Below are 9,186 nucleotides of genomic sequence, written 5' to 3'. Positions count from 1 at the left end.
AAACCACAATGAGGTATAATTTCACACCCATTAGTGTTACTATAATCAAAAAGTCAGATAATAATGAATGTTGACAAGGGTGTGGAGAAATCAGAGCCTTCATACACTTCTGGTAGGAATGTAAAACGGTACAACCACCTTGGAAAACAGTTTGGCAGCTCCTCAGAAAGTTAAATACAGAGTTACCATTCAACTCAGCAATCCCACTCCTAGATATATACTCAAGAGAGATAAAAACCTATATACAGAGTGATGTCAGCATCATGGTAGAGTGAGCTGTTCCCTTGGTCTCTATCCCACTAAGATACAACCAAAAGGACATCCATTAGCGAACAGAGGATACCCACACAACACAGTGGGATGTCTGCGAGATCCACACAGCCATACGTCTGAAGGTGGGGGTGCTAGATCCCCAGGAAGCAGTGGAAGGTGAAGGGATCTCCTCCTCCTCCCCAGCGGCAGGGATCTAGGTTGCAGGTCCACATGCAGCAGCTGGTGCATGACTCTAGGAGGAGGTGGGGGAACCAGCATGCCTCCACGCAAATGCTTTGACTTTCAGAGTGCCTCCCAGCCTGCAGAAATGCTCCACACCAAGGCACCTGGTCACCACATGGGCACCCCCACCAAGCCCAGCAGCCCAGGCAGGCCACAAATGAGTGCCGAGCGGGTATGCCTGTGAGCAAAAGAAGGCACCCCACATCCCCTCCTGCCTGGTGCACCCACTCAGCCAGTCGGCCAGGGCAGCAGATCCACACCAGAACGCCTGCACCTGAGTGTGTGAGCCACCACGTGGCAGTGGCCAGCAGGCAGATGAGCCCTATTGGCACAACTTGCAGCAGATGTGGAGGGTTCAAAAAACACAGCTCCTGCCCCTCCCAGTGGTGGCAGGTGGAATCTGCGACCAGATACTACCACTATGTGCCAGCAAACGTCCAATACAGCAAACACCATGAAGAAATACATTAACAATCCAGACCAGAATGAAGATGACAGGTATCCAAAAACCAATCCTGAACTCACAGAAATTTATAATGTAAATGACAGAGAATTCAAAATAGCTATCATAAAGAAACTCAACAAGTTACAAGAAAACTCAGAAAAGCAGTTCAATAAACTCAGGAATAAAATTAATGAGCAGAAGGAGTTCTTCACAAAAGAGATTTAAACTCTAAAAAAAAAAAAACCAAACAGAAATGCTGGAGATGAAGAACATAATGAATGTGATATAAAGCAATCTAGAATCCTTAAAAATCCAGAGATGATATTATGGAGGACAGAATTAGGTAATTTAGAGGACAGAAATATAGAAATGCTTCAGGTGGAGGGGGAGAGAGAACCAAGACTAAAAAGAAAAAAAAAATGAAGAAATTCTCTGAGAAATATCCAACTCAATTAGGAAATGCAACATAAGGATTATAGATATCCCAGAGGGAGAAAGGAGCAGAGAGCTCGTTCAAAGAAATAATAGCTGAGAACTTCACAAACCTGGGGAAGGAACTGGAATTACAAGTAAATGAAGCCAGTAGAACTCCTAATTACATCAATGCAAAAAGACCTTCTGCAAGGCATATATTAGTAAAACTGGAAAAAGTCAATGACAAAGAAAAAATATTAAGGGCAGCAAGGCAGAAGAGAATAATCTACTAAAGAACCCGTATCAGGCTTTCAGCAGACTTTTCAGCAGAAACCTTACAGGCCAGGAGAGAGCGGAATGATATGTTCAAAATACTGGAAGACAAAAACTTTGAGCCAAGAATACTCTATCCAGCAAAACTATCCTTCAGATATGACGGAGAAATAAAAATTTTCCCAGATAAACAAAAGCTGAGAGAGTTAATTGCCACAAGGCCCCCCTACAAGAAATGATCAAGAAGGCCCTCATACCTGAAACAAAAAAGAAAAGGTCTACAAAGGCTTGAATGAGGAGATCAATAGACAGACAAAATCAGAAAATTGCAGCTCTCTATCAGAACAGGTTAGCAAAGACTTAATTATAAAATTAAAGATAAAGATAAGGAAAGCATCAAAAATAATTATAAACACTTCATTTTAATCACAAACTCACAACACAAAATGGAATAATTTGTGACAACAATAACTTAGACAGGGAAGAGGAAAAGGATGGAACCTGCTTAGGCTAATGGAGATAAGAGGCTATCAGAAAATGGACTATCTCATCTATGAGATCTTTGACACAAACCTCATTGTAACCACTAAATAAAAAAAGAGAACAAAGACACAAATGATAAATAAAGAGAAAACGGAGGAAACCATCATAGAAAATCACCAAACTGAAATGGCAGTCGGAAACTCATGGGAAGAGAAACAAGGGTAATATAGAACAACCAGAAAACAAGAGATAAAATGGCAGTATTAAGCCCTCCTATATCAATAATCACTCTAAACGTAAATGGAAAGAATTCTCCAATCAAAAGACACAGAGTGGCAGGATGGATTAAAAAACAAGACCCAACAATATGCTGCCTCCAGGAGACACATCTTAGCTCTCAAGACAAACACAGGCTCAGAGTGAAGCGATAGAAGACGATACTCCAAGCAAATGGCAAGCAAAAGAAAACAGGTGTTGCCATACTCATACCAGACACAGCAGACTTTGAGATTAAAAAGGCAATGAGAGACAAAGAGGGGCAGTATATAATGATAAAAGGAACATTCCACCAAGAGGACATAACACTTATGAATATATATGCACCTAACACAGGAGCACCAAAGTACAGAAAACAACTATTAACAGACCTAAAGGGAGAAATTAACAGCAACACAATAATAGTAGGGAACCTCAACAACCCGCTTACATCAATGGATAGATCATCCAGACAGAAAGTCAACAAGGAAAGAGTGGAATTAAATGAAAAATTAGACCAGATGGACTTAATAGATATATATAGAACATTTCATCCCAAAACAGAAGAATACACATTCTTCTCAAGTGCACATGGAACATTATCAAAGATAGACCATATGTTGGGAAACAAGGCAAGCCTCAATAAATTTAAGAAGATTGAAATCATATCAAGCATCTTTTCTGACCACAATGCTATGAAACTAGAAATCAACTACAAGAAAAAAGCTGGGAAACTCACAAATATGTGGAGACTAAACAACATACTACTGAACAACCATTGGATCAATGGAGAAATCAAACAGTACCTGGAGACAAGTGAAAATGAAAATATATTACCAACTCTATGGGATGCAGCAAAAGTGGTACTAAGAGGGAAATTCATAGCAATACAGGCCCACCTTAACAAACAAGAAAAATCTCAAATAAGCAATCTTAAGCTGCACCTAAACAGAAAAAGAAGTACAAACAAAGCCCAAAGTCAGCAGAAGGAGGGAAATAATAAAAATTAGAGCAGAAATAAATGAAATAGAAACCAAAATAACAGTAGAAAGGATCAATGAAACTAAGAGCCGGTTCTTGGAGAAAATAAACAAAATTGACAAACCCTTAGCCAGATTCACTAAGAAAAAAGGAAAGAAAGCTCAAATAAATAAAATTAGAAATGAAAGAGGAGAAATTACAACAGATACCACAGAAATACAAAGGATTATAAGAGAATACTGTGAAAAATTATATGCCATCAAATTGGATAACCTAGAAGAAATGGATAAATTCTTAGACTTTTACAACTTCCCAAAACAGAATCAAGAAGAAATAGAGAATCTGAATAGACCAATCACAAGTAAAGATATTGAAACAGTAATCAAAAACCCTCCCAAAGAACAAAAATCCAGGACCAGATGGCTTCTCTAGAGAATTCTACCAAACATTTAAAGAAGATTTAATACCTATCCTTCTCAAATGATTTCACAAAATTGAAGAAGACAGAATGCTTCCTAACTCATTCTATGAGGCCAACATCATCCTGATACCAAAACCAGACAAGGACAACACAAAGAAGGAAAATTACAGGCCAATATTGCTGATGAACATAGACGCAAAAATCCTCAACAAAATGTTGGCAAACCGAATACAGCAATGCATTAAAAGGATCATACACCATGATCAAGTGGGATTTATACCAGGGATACAAGGATGGTTCAATGTCTGCAAATCAATCAATGTGATACACCACATTAAAAAAATGAGGAATAAAAATCACATGATCATCTCAATAGATGCAGAGAAGGCATTTGACAAGATCCAACATCCATTTATGATAAAAACTCTCAATAAAATGGGCATAAAAGGAAAATACATCAACATAATAAGGGCCATATATGACAAACCCACAGCCCACATCATACTCAATGGTCAAAAACTGAAAGCCATCCCTCTGAGAACAGGAAAAAGACAAGGGTGCCCACTCTCACTGCTCTTATTCGACATAGTACTGGAGGTTTTGGCCAAAGCACTTAGGCAAGATAAAGAAATAAAAGGTATCAAAATTGGAAAGGAAGAAGTGAAACTTTCACTGTTTGCAGATGATATGACTCACTATATAGAAAACCCTAAAGAATCAGTCAGAAAACTATTAGAAATAATCAACAACTACAGCAAAGTTGCAGAGCACAAAATCAACCTACAAAAATCAGTTGCATTTCTATACACTAATAATGAACTAGCAGAAAGAGAACTCAAGAATACAATCCCATTTACAATCACAACAAAAAGAATAAAATATCTAGGAATAAATTTAACCAAGGAGGTGAAAGGCCTATATGCTGAAAACTATAAGACATTACTGCAAGAAATCAAAGATGACATAAAGAAATGGAAAGATATGCAATGCACATGGATTGGAAGAATCGACATAGTTAAAATATCCATACTACCTAAAGCAATCTACAGATTCAATACAATCCCAATCAGAATCCCAATGACATTCTTCGTGGAAATAGAACAAAGAATCCTAAAATTTGTATGGAACAACAGAAGACCACGAATAGTGAAAGCAATTCTGAGAAAAAAGAACAAAGCTGGAGGCATCACAATCCCTGACTTCAAAATATACTACAAAGCTATAGTAATCAAAACAGCATGGTACTGGCACAAAAACAGACACACAGATCAATGGAACAGAATTGAAAGCCCAGAAATAAAACAACACATCTATGGGCAGCTAATTCTCAACAAAGGAGCCAAGAACATACAATGCAGAAAGGAAAGTCTCTTCAATAAATGGTGTTGGGAGAACTGGACAGCCACATGCCAAAGAATGAAAGTAGACCATTATCTTACACCATATACAAAAATTAACTCAAAATGGATTAAAGACTTGAAGGTAAGACCTGAAACCATAAAATTCCTAGAAGAAAACGTAGGCAGTACACTCTTTGACATCAGTCTTAGCAGCATCTTTTTTGTTTTTTTTTGCTGAGGAGGATTCGCCCTGAGCTAACATCTGTGCCAATCTCCCTCTATTTTGTATGTGGGTCACTGCCACAGCATGTCTGCCAATGAGTGGTGTAGTCTGCACCCAGGAACCGAACCTGAGCCACCCAATGGGAGCACACTGAACTTAACCACTAGGCCATGGGGCCAACCTCTTAGCAGAATCTTTTCAAATACCATGTCTACTCAGGCATGGGGAACAAAAGAAAAAATGAACAAATGGGACTACACCAGATTAAAGAGCTTCTGCAAGGGCCAGCCCCGTGGCTTAGCGGTTAAATGCACGCGCTCCGCTACTGGTGGCCCAGGTTCAGATCCCAGGCGTGCACCGATGCACCGCTTCTCCAGCCATGCGGAGGCCACGTCCCACATACAGCAACTAGAAGGATGTGCAGCTATGACATACAACTATCTACTGGGGCTTTGGGGAAAAAAAGGAGGAGGATTGGCAATAGATGTTAGCTCAGAGCTGGTCTTGCTCAGCAAAAAGAGGAGGATTAGCATGGATGTTAGCTCAGGACTGATCTTCCTCACAAAAAAAAAAAAGAGCTTCTGCAAGACAAAGGAAACCAGGAACAAAACAAAAAGACAACCCACCAACTGGGAGAAAATATTTGCAAATCATATATCCAACAAGGTGGTAATCTCCAAAATATATAAAGAACTCGTATAACTCAACAACAAAAAAACAATCAACCCAATCAAAAAATGGGCAGAGGATATAAACAGACATTTTTCCAAAGAAGGTACAGATGGCCAACAGGCACATGAAAAGATGTTCTACATGACTAATCATTAGGGAAATGCAAATCAAAACTACAATGAGATATCACCTCACATCTGTCAGAATGGCTATAATTAACAAGACGAGAAATAATAAGTGTTGGAGAGGAGGTGGAGAAAAGGGAACCCTCATACACTGCTGGTGGCAATGCAAACTGGTGCAGCCACTATGAAAAACAGTATGGAGATTCCTCGAAAAATTAAAAATAGAAATACCATACGATCCAGCTATCCTACTACTAGGTATTTATCCAAAGAACATGAAATCAACAATACAAAGAGATCTATGCACCCCTATATTCATTGCAGCATTATTCACAATAGCCAAGATGTGGAAGCAACCCAAGTGCCTATCAACTAACGAATGGATAAAGAAGATGTGGTGTATACATACAATGGAATAGTACTCAGCCATAGAAAAGAAAAAATCATCCCATTTGCAACATCATGGATGGAGCTTGAGGGTATTACGTTAAGTGAAATAAGCCAGACAGAGAAAGACAAACACCACATGATTTCACTCATATGTGGAAGATAAACACATGCACAAAGAGAACAGATTAGTGGTTACCAGAGGGAAAGGGGTTTGAGGGTGGGTGAAAGGGGTAGAGGGGCACATATATATGGTGATGGATAAAAATTGACTCTTGGTGGTGAGCATGATGCAGTCTATACAGAAACTGATAAATAATAATGTACACCTGAAATTTCGCAATGTTATAAACAGTTATGACCTCAATAAAATAGTAATAATAATAAAACATATATCCACACAAAAACTTGTACACAAATGTTTTAGTAGCATTATTTATAATAGCCAAAACATGAAAACAACTCAGATGAAATGGGAAACAATGCAAATCAGCTGATGAATAGATAAACAAAATATGACTTATCCATACAATAAAATATTATCCAACTCTAAAAAGGAATGAAGTACTGACAGACTACAACAGGGATGAAACTTGAAACCGTTATGCTAAGAAAGAAGCCAGTCACAAAAGACCACATGTTATATAATTTCATTTATATGAAATGTCCAAACAAGAAAACCAATAGAGACAGAAAGTAGATTAGTGGTTGCTCAGTGCTGGTGTAAATGAAGGACTGCAGGCAGTGATAGCTAAAGAGCTCAGGCTTTCTTTTTGAGATGATGTAAATGTTCTAAAATTGACTATGGTGATTGTTGCATATATACGCAAATATACCAAAACCATTGAATTACACACTTTAAACAGGTGAATTGTACGGTGTGTGAATTATGTGTCAGTAAAAATATTACAAAAGTAGTTAGTATAACACATGGCAGTTCTGAGCTAAGAAGAAAGCAGGGGCTTTGAAGTCCAACAGTTTGTGTTAATCTAAGTCCTCCAAAAAGCAGGTACCAGATGGGATTAAATTTGCAAGAATTTTATTAGGGGAAACACCTGTGTGAGTTAAAATAGGGAGACAGATAGGAAAGGCTGAGAGAGCTGTCTTGTCATGATGCAAGTCTCACACCAAGTGAAGGAGGAGAGGAGGGAAGGTTTGGAAGAAGCATCCTAGACTGCCATGCCCCTTAAGAAAGGTTTGGCAAAGCTGCCAGGGTTTGGCAAGGCTCCAGCCAAAATTCGCCATCAGAGTAGTTTTGTGTCAACCAGAAATGGATCTGCCTTAGTATCTTTGCTACACTTTGTCATCCGATGGGAGATGTCCATGGGAAGCATGTCCTCCATGCAAATATATCGATGGATTTCAGACTGCAGCTGAAACCTCTGGTCAGTCACGCTCCCTGTAGTTGGATATCTACCACCACATCCTCATGGCCATCACGCACACTAAGGTTCAAATCCCAGTTCAATGACTTACTAACTATGTGACCTTGCACAAGCTCCTCTCTCTGAGTCATAATTTCCTTCTCTGTAAGAGGGGGATAACAGTAGTGCCTACCGCATAGGGTTGATATGAGGATAAGACAATGTGTATAAACTGCCTAGCACACAGTAAGCACTCAACAAGTAGTAGCTACTACTAGCATTGTATTTACTACTACGACTATTTCTTCCTAGATTTTACGAACTTCCATTAAAAACAGTGGTTATCATTGTCTATATATAATGAGTATTCTGTTTACTTAACATCATATTGTAAATCTTTTTCCACGTTATCATTTGCTCTCACTAAATATTTTAAAGGCTGCATTATATGCTATAGAGTGTACATATCCTAGTTTACTTAACCATTCTCCTAATCATTAGGCCTTTTCAAAAATTTTTTTGCTATTTTAAAAAATTTAGTGGTGGACATTTTTATATAGAAAAAATTTTCCCCTGTGTTTGAGATACTTCCTCAGGGAAAACTAGATTAAAGAGTGTGAATATTTTTTGTTGTTGTTGTTGGCATATTACTCCTTTACTAGAAATTGTAAAAATATGGAACGCTTCACAAATTTGTGTGTCATCCTTGCACAGGGGCCATGCTAATCTTCTCTGTATGGTTCCAATTTTAGTATATGTTTAGTATATGGAACTCTGTATAGTTCCATATTTCAGTATCTCATGCCGAAGCGAGCATGCGAGTGTGAACATTTTTTTGCTAGGAAAGATTGGCCCTGAGCTAGCATCTGTTGCCAGTCTTCCTCTTTTTTTTTCTCCTCCCCAAAGCCCCAGTATGTAGTTGTAAGTCACTGTAGTTCTTCCGTGTGAGCTGCCACCACAGCATGGCTACTGACAGAGGAGTGGTGTGATTCCATGTCTGGGAGCCAAACCCAGGCCACTGAAGCAGAGCTCACTGAAGTTTAACCACTAGGTCATCAGGACTGGCCAAGAGTGTCAACACTTTTAATGCTCCTGATCCATGTTGCCAAATTTTCTCTCCAGAGAGGTGGGGCCAGTTTACATTCCAACCAGCAGCATATGAGAGTACTCACTGCTCCCTTACCCTGCCTTGGGTATCATTTTTATATTTTTAAATATTTGCTAACTGGAAAGTCAAAATGACATCTAATTTATTTGTTCTCTGTTACTCACAAGGATGGACCATTCTCTAAATGTTTTTGTACAGGT

The 9,186-nt window shown here is 38.7% G+C and overlaps 1 non-coding gene across 1 annotated transcript; it reads right to left on the bottom strand.

Annotated features, from left to right (window-relative positions):
• Nucleotides 1-8,547: 8,547 nt before the first annotated feature.
• Nucleotides 8,548-8,651, bottom strand: LOC131406690 (U6 spliceosomal RNA). The gene has a single exon (XR_009220316.1). It is a non-coding gene; the product is annotated as a U6 spliceosomal RNA (small nuclear RNA).
• Nucleotides 8,652-9,186: the final 535 nt, after the last annotated feature.

The sequence above is a fragment of the Diceros bicornis genome, chromosome 5 (genome assembly GCF_020826845.1).
Source record: "Diceros bicornis minor isolate mBicDic1 chromosome 5, mDicBic1.mat.cur, whole genome shotgun sequence".
NCBI lineage: Eukaryota > Metazoa > Chordata > Mammalia > Perissodactyla > Rhinocerotidae > Diceros > Diceros bicornis.
The sequence above is the reverse complement of the archived record's forward strand: the minus strand, read 5'-3'. Positions and strand labels throughout refer to the sequence as shown.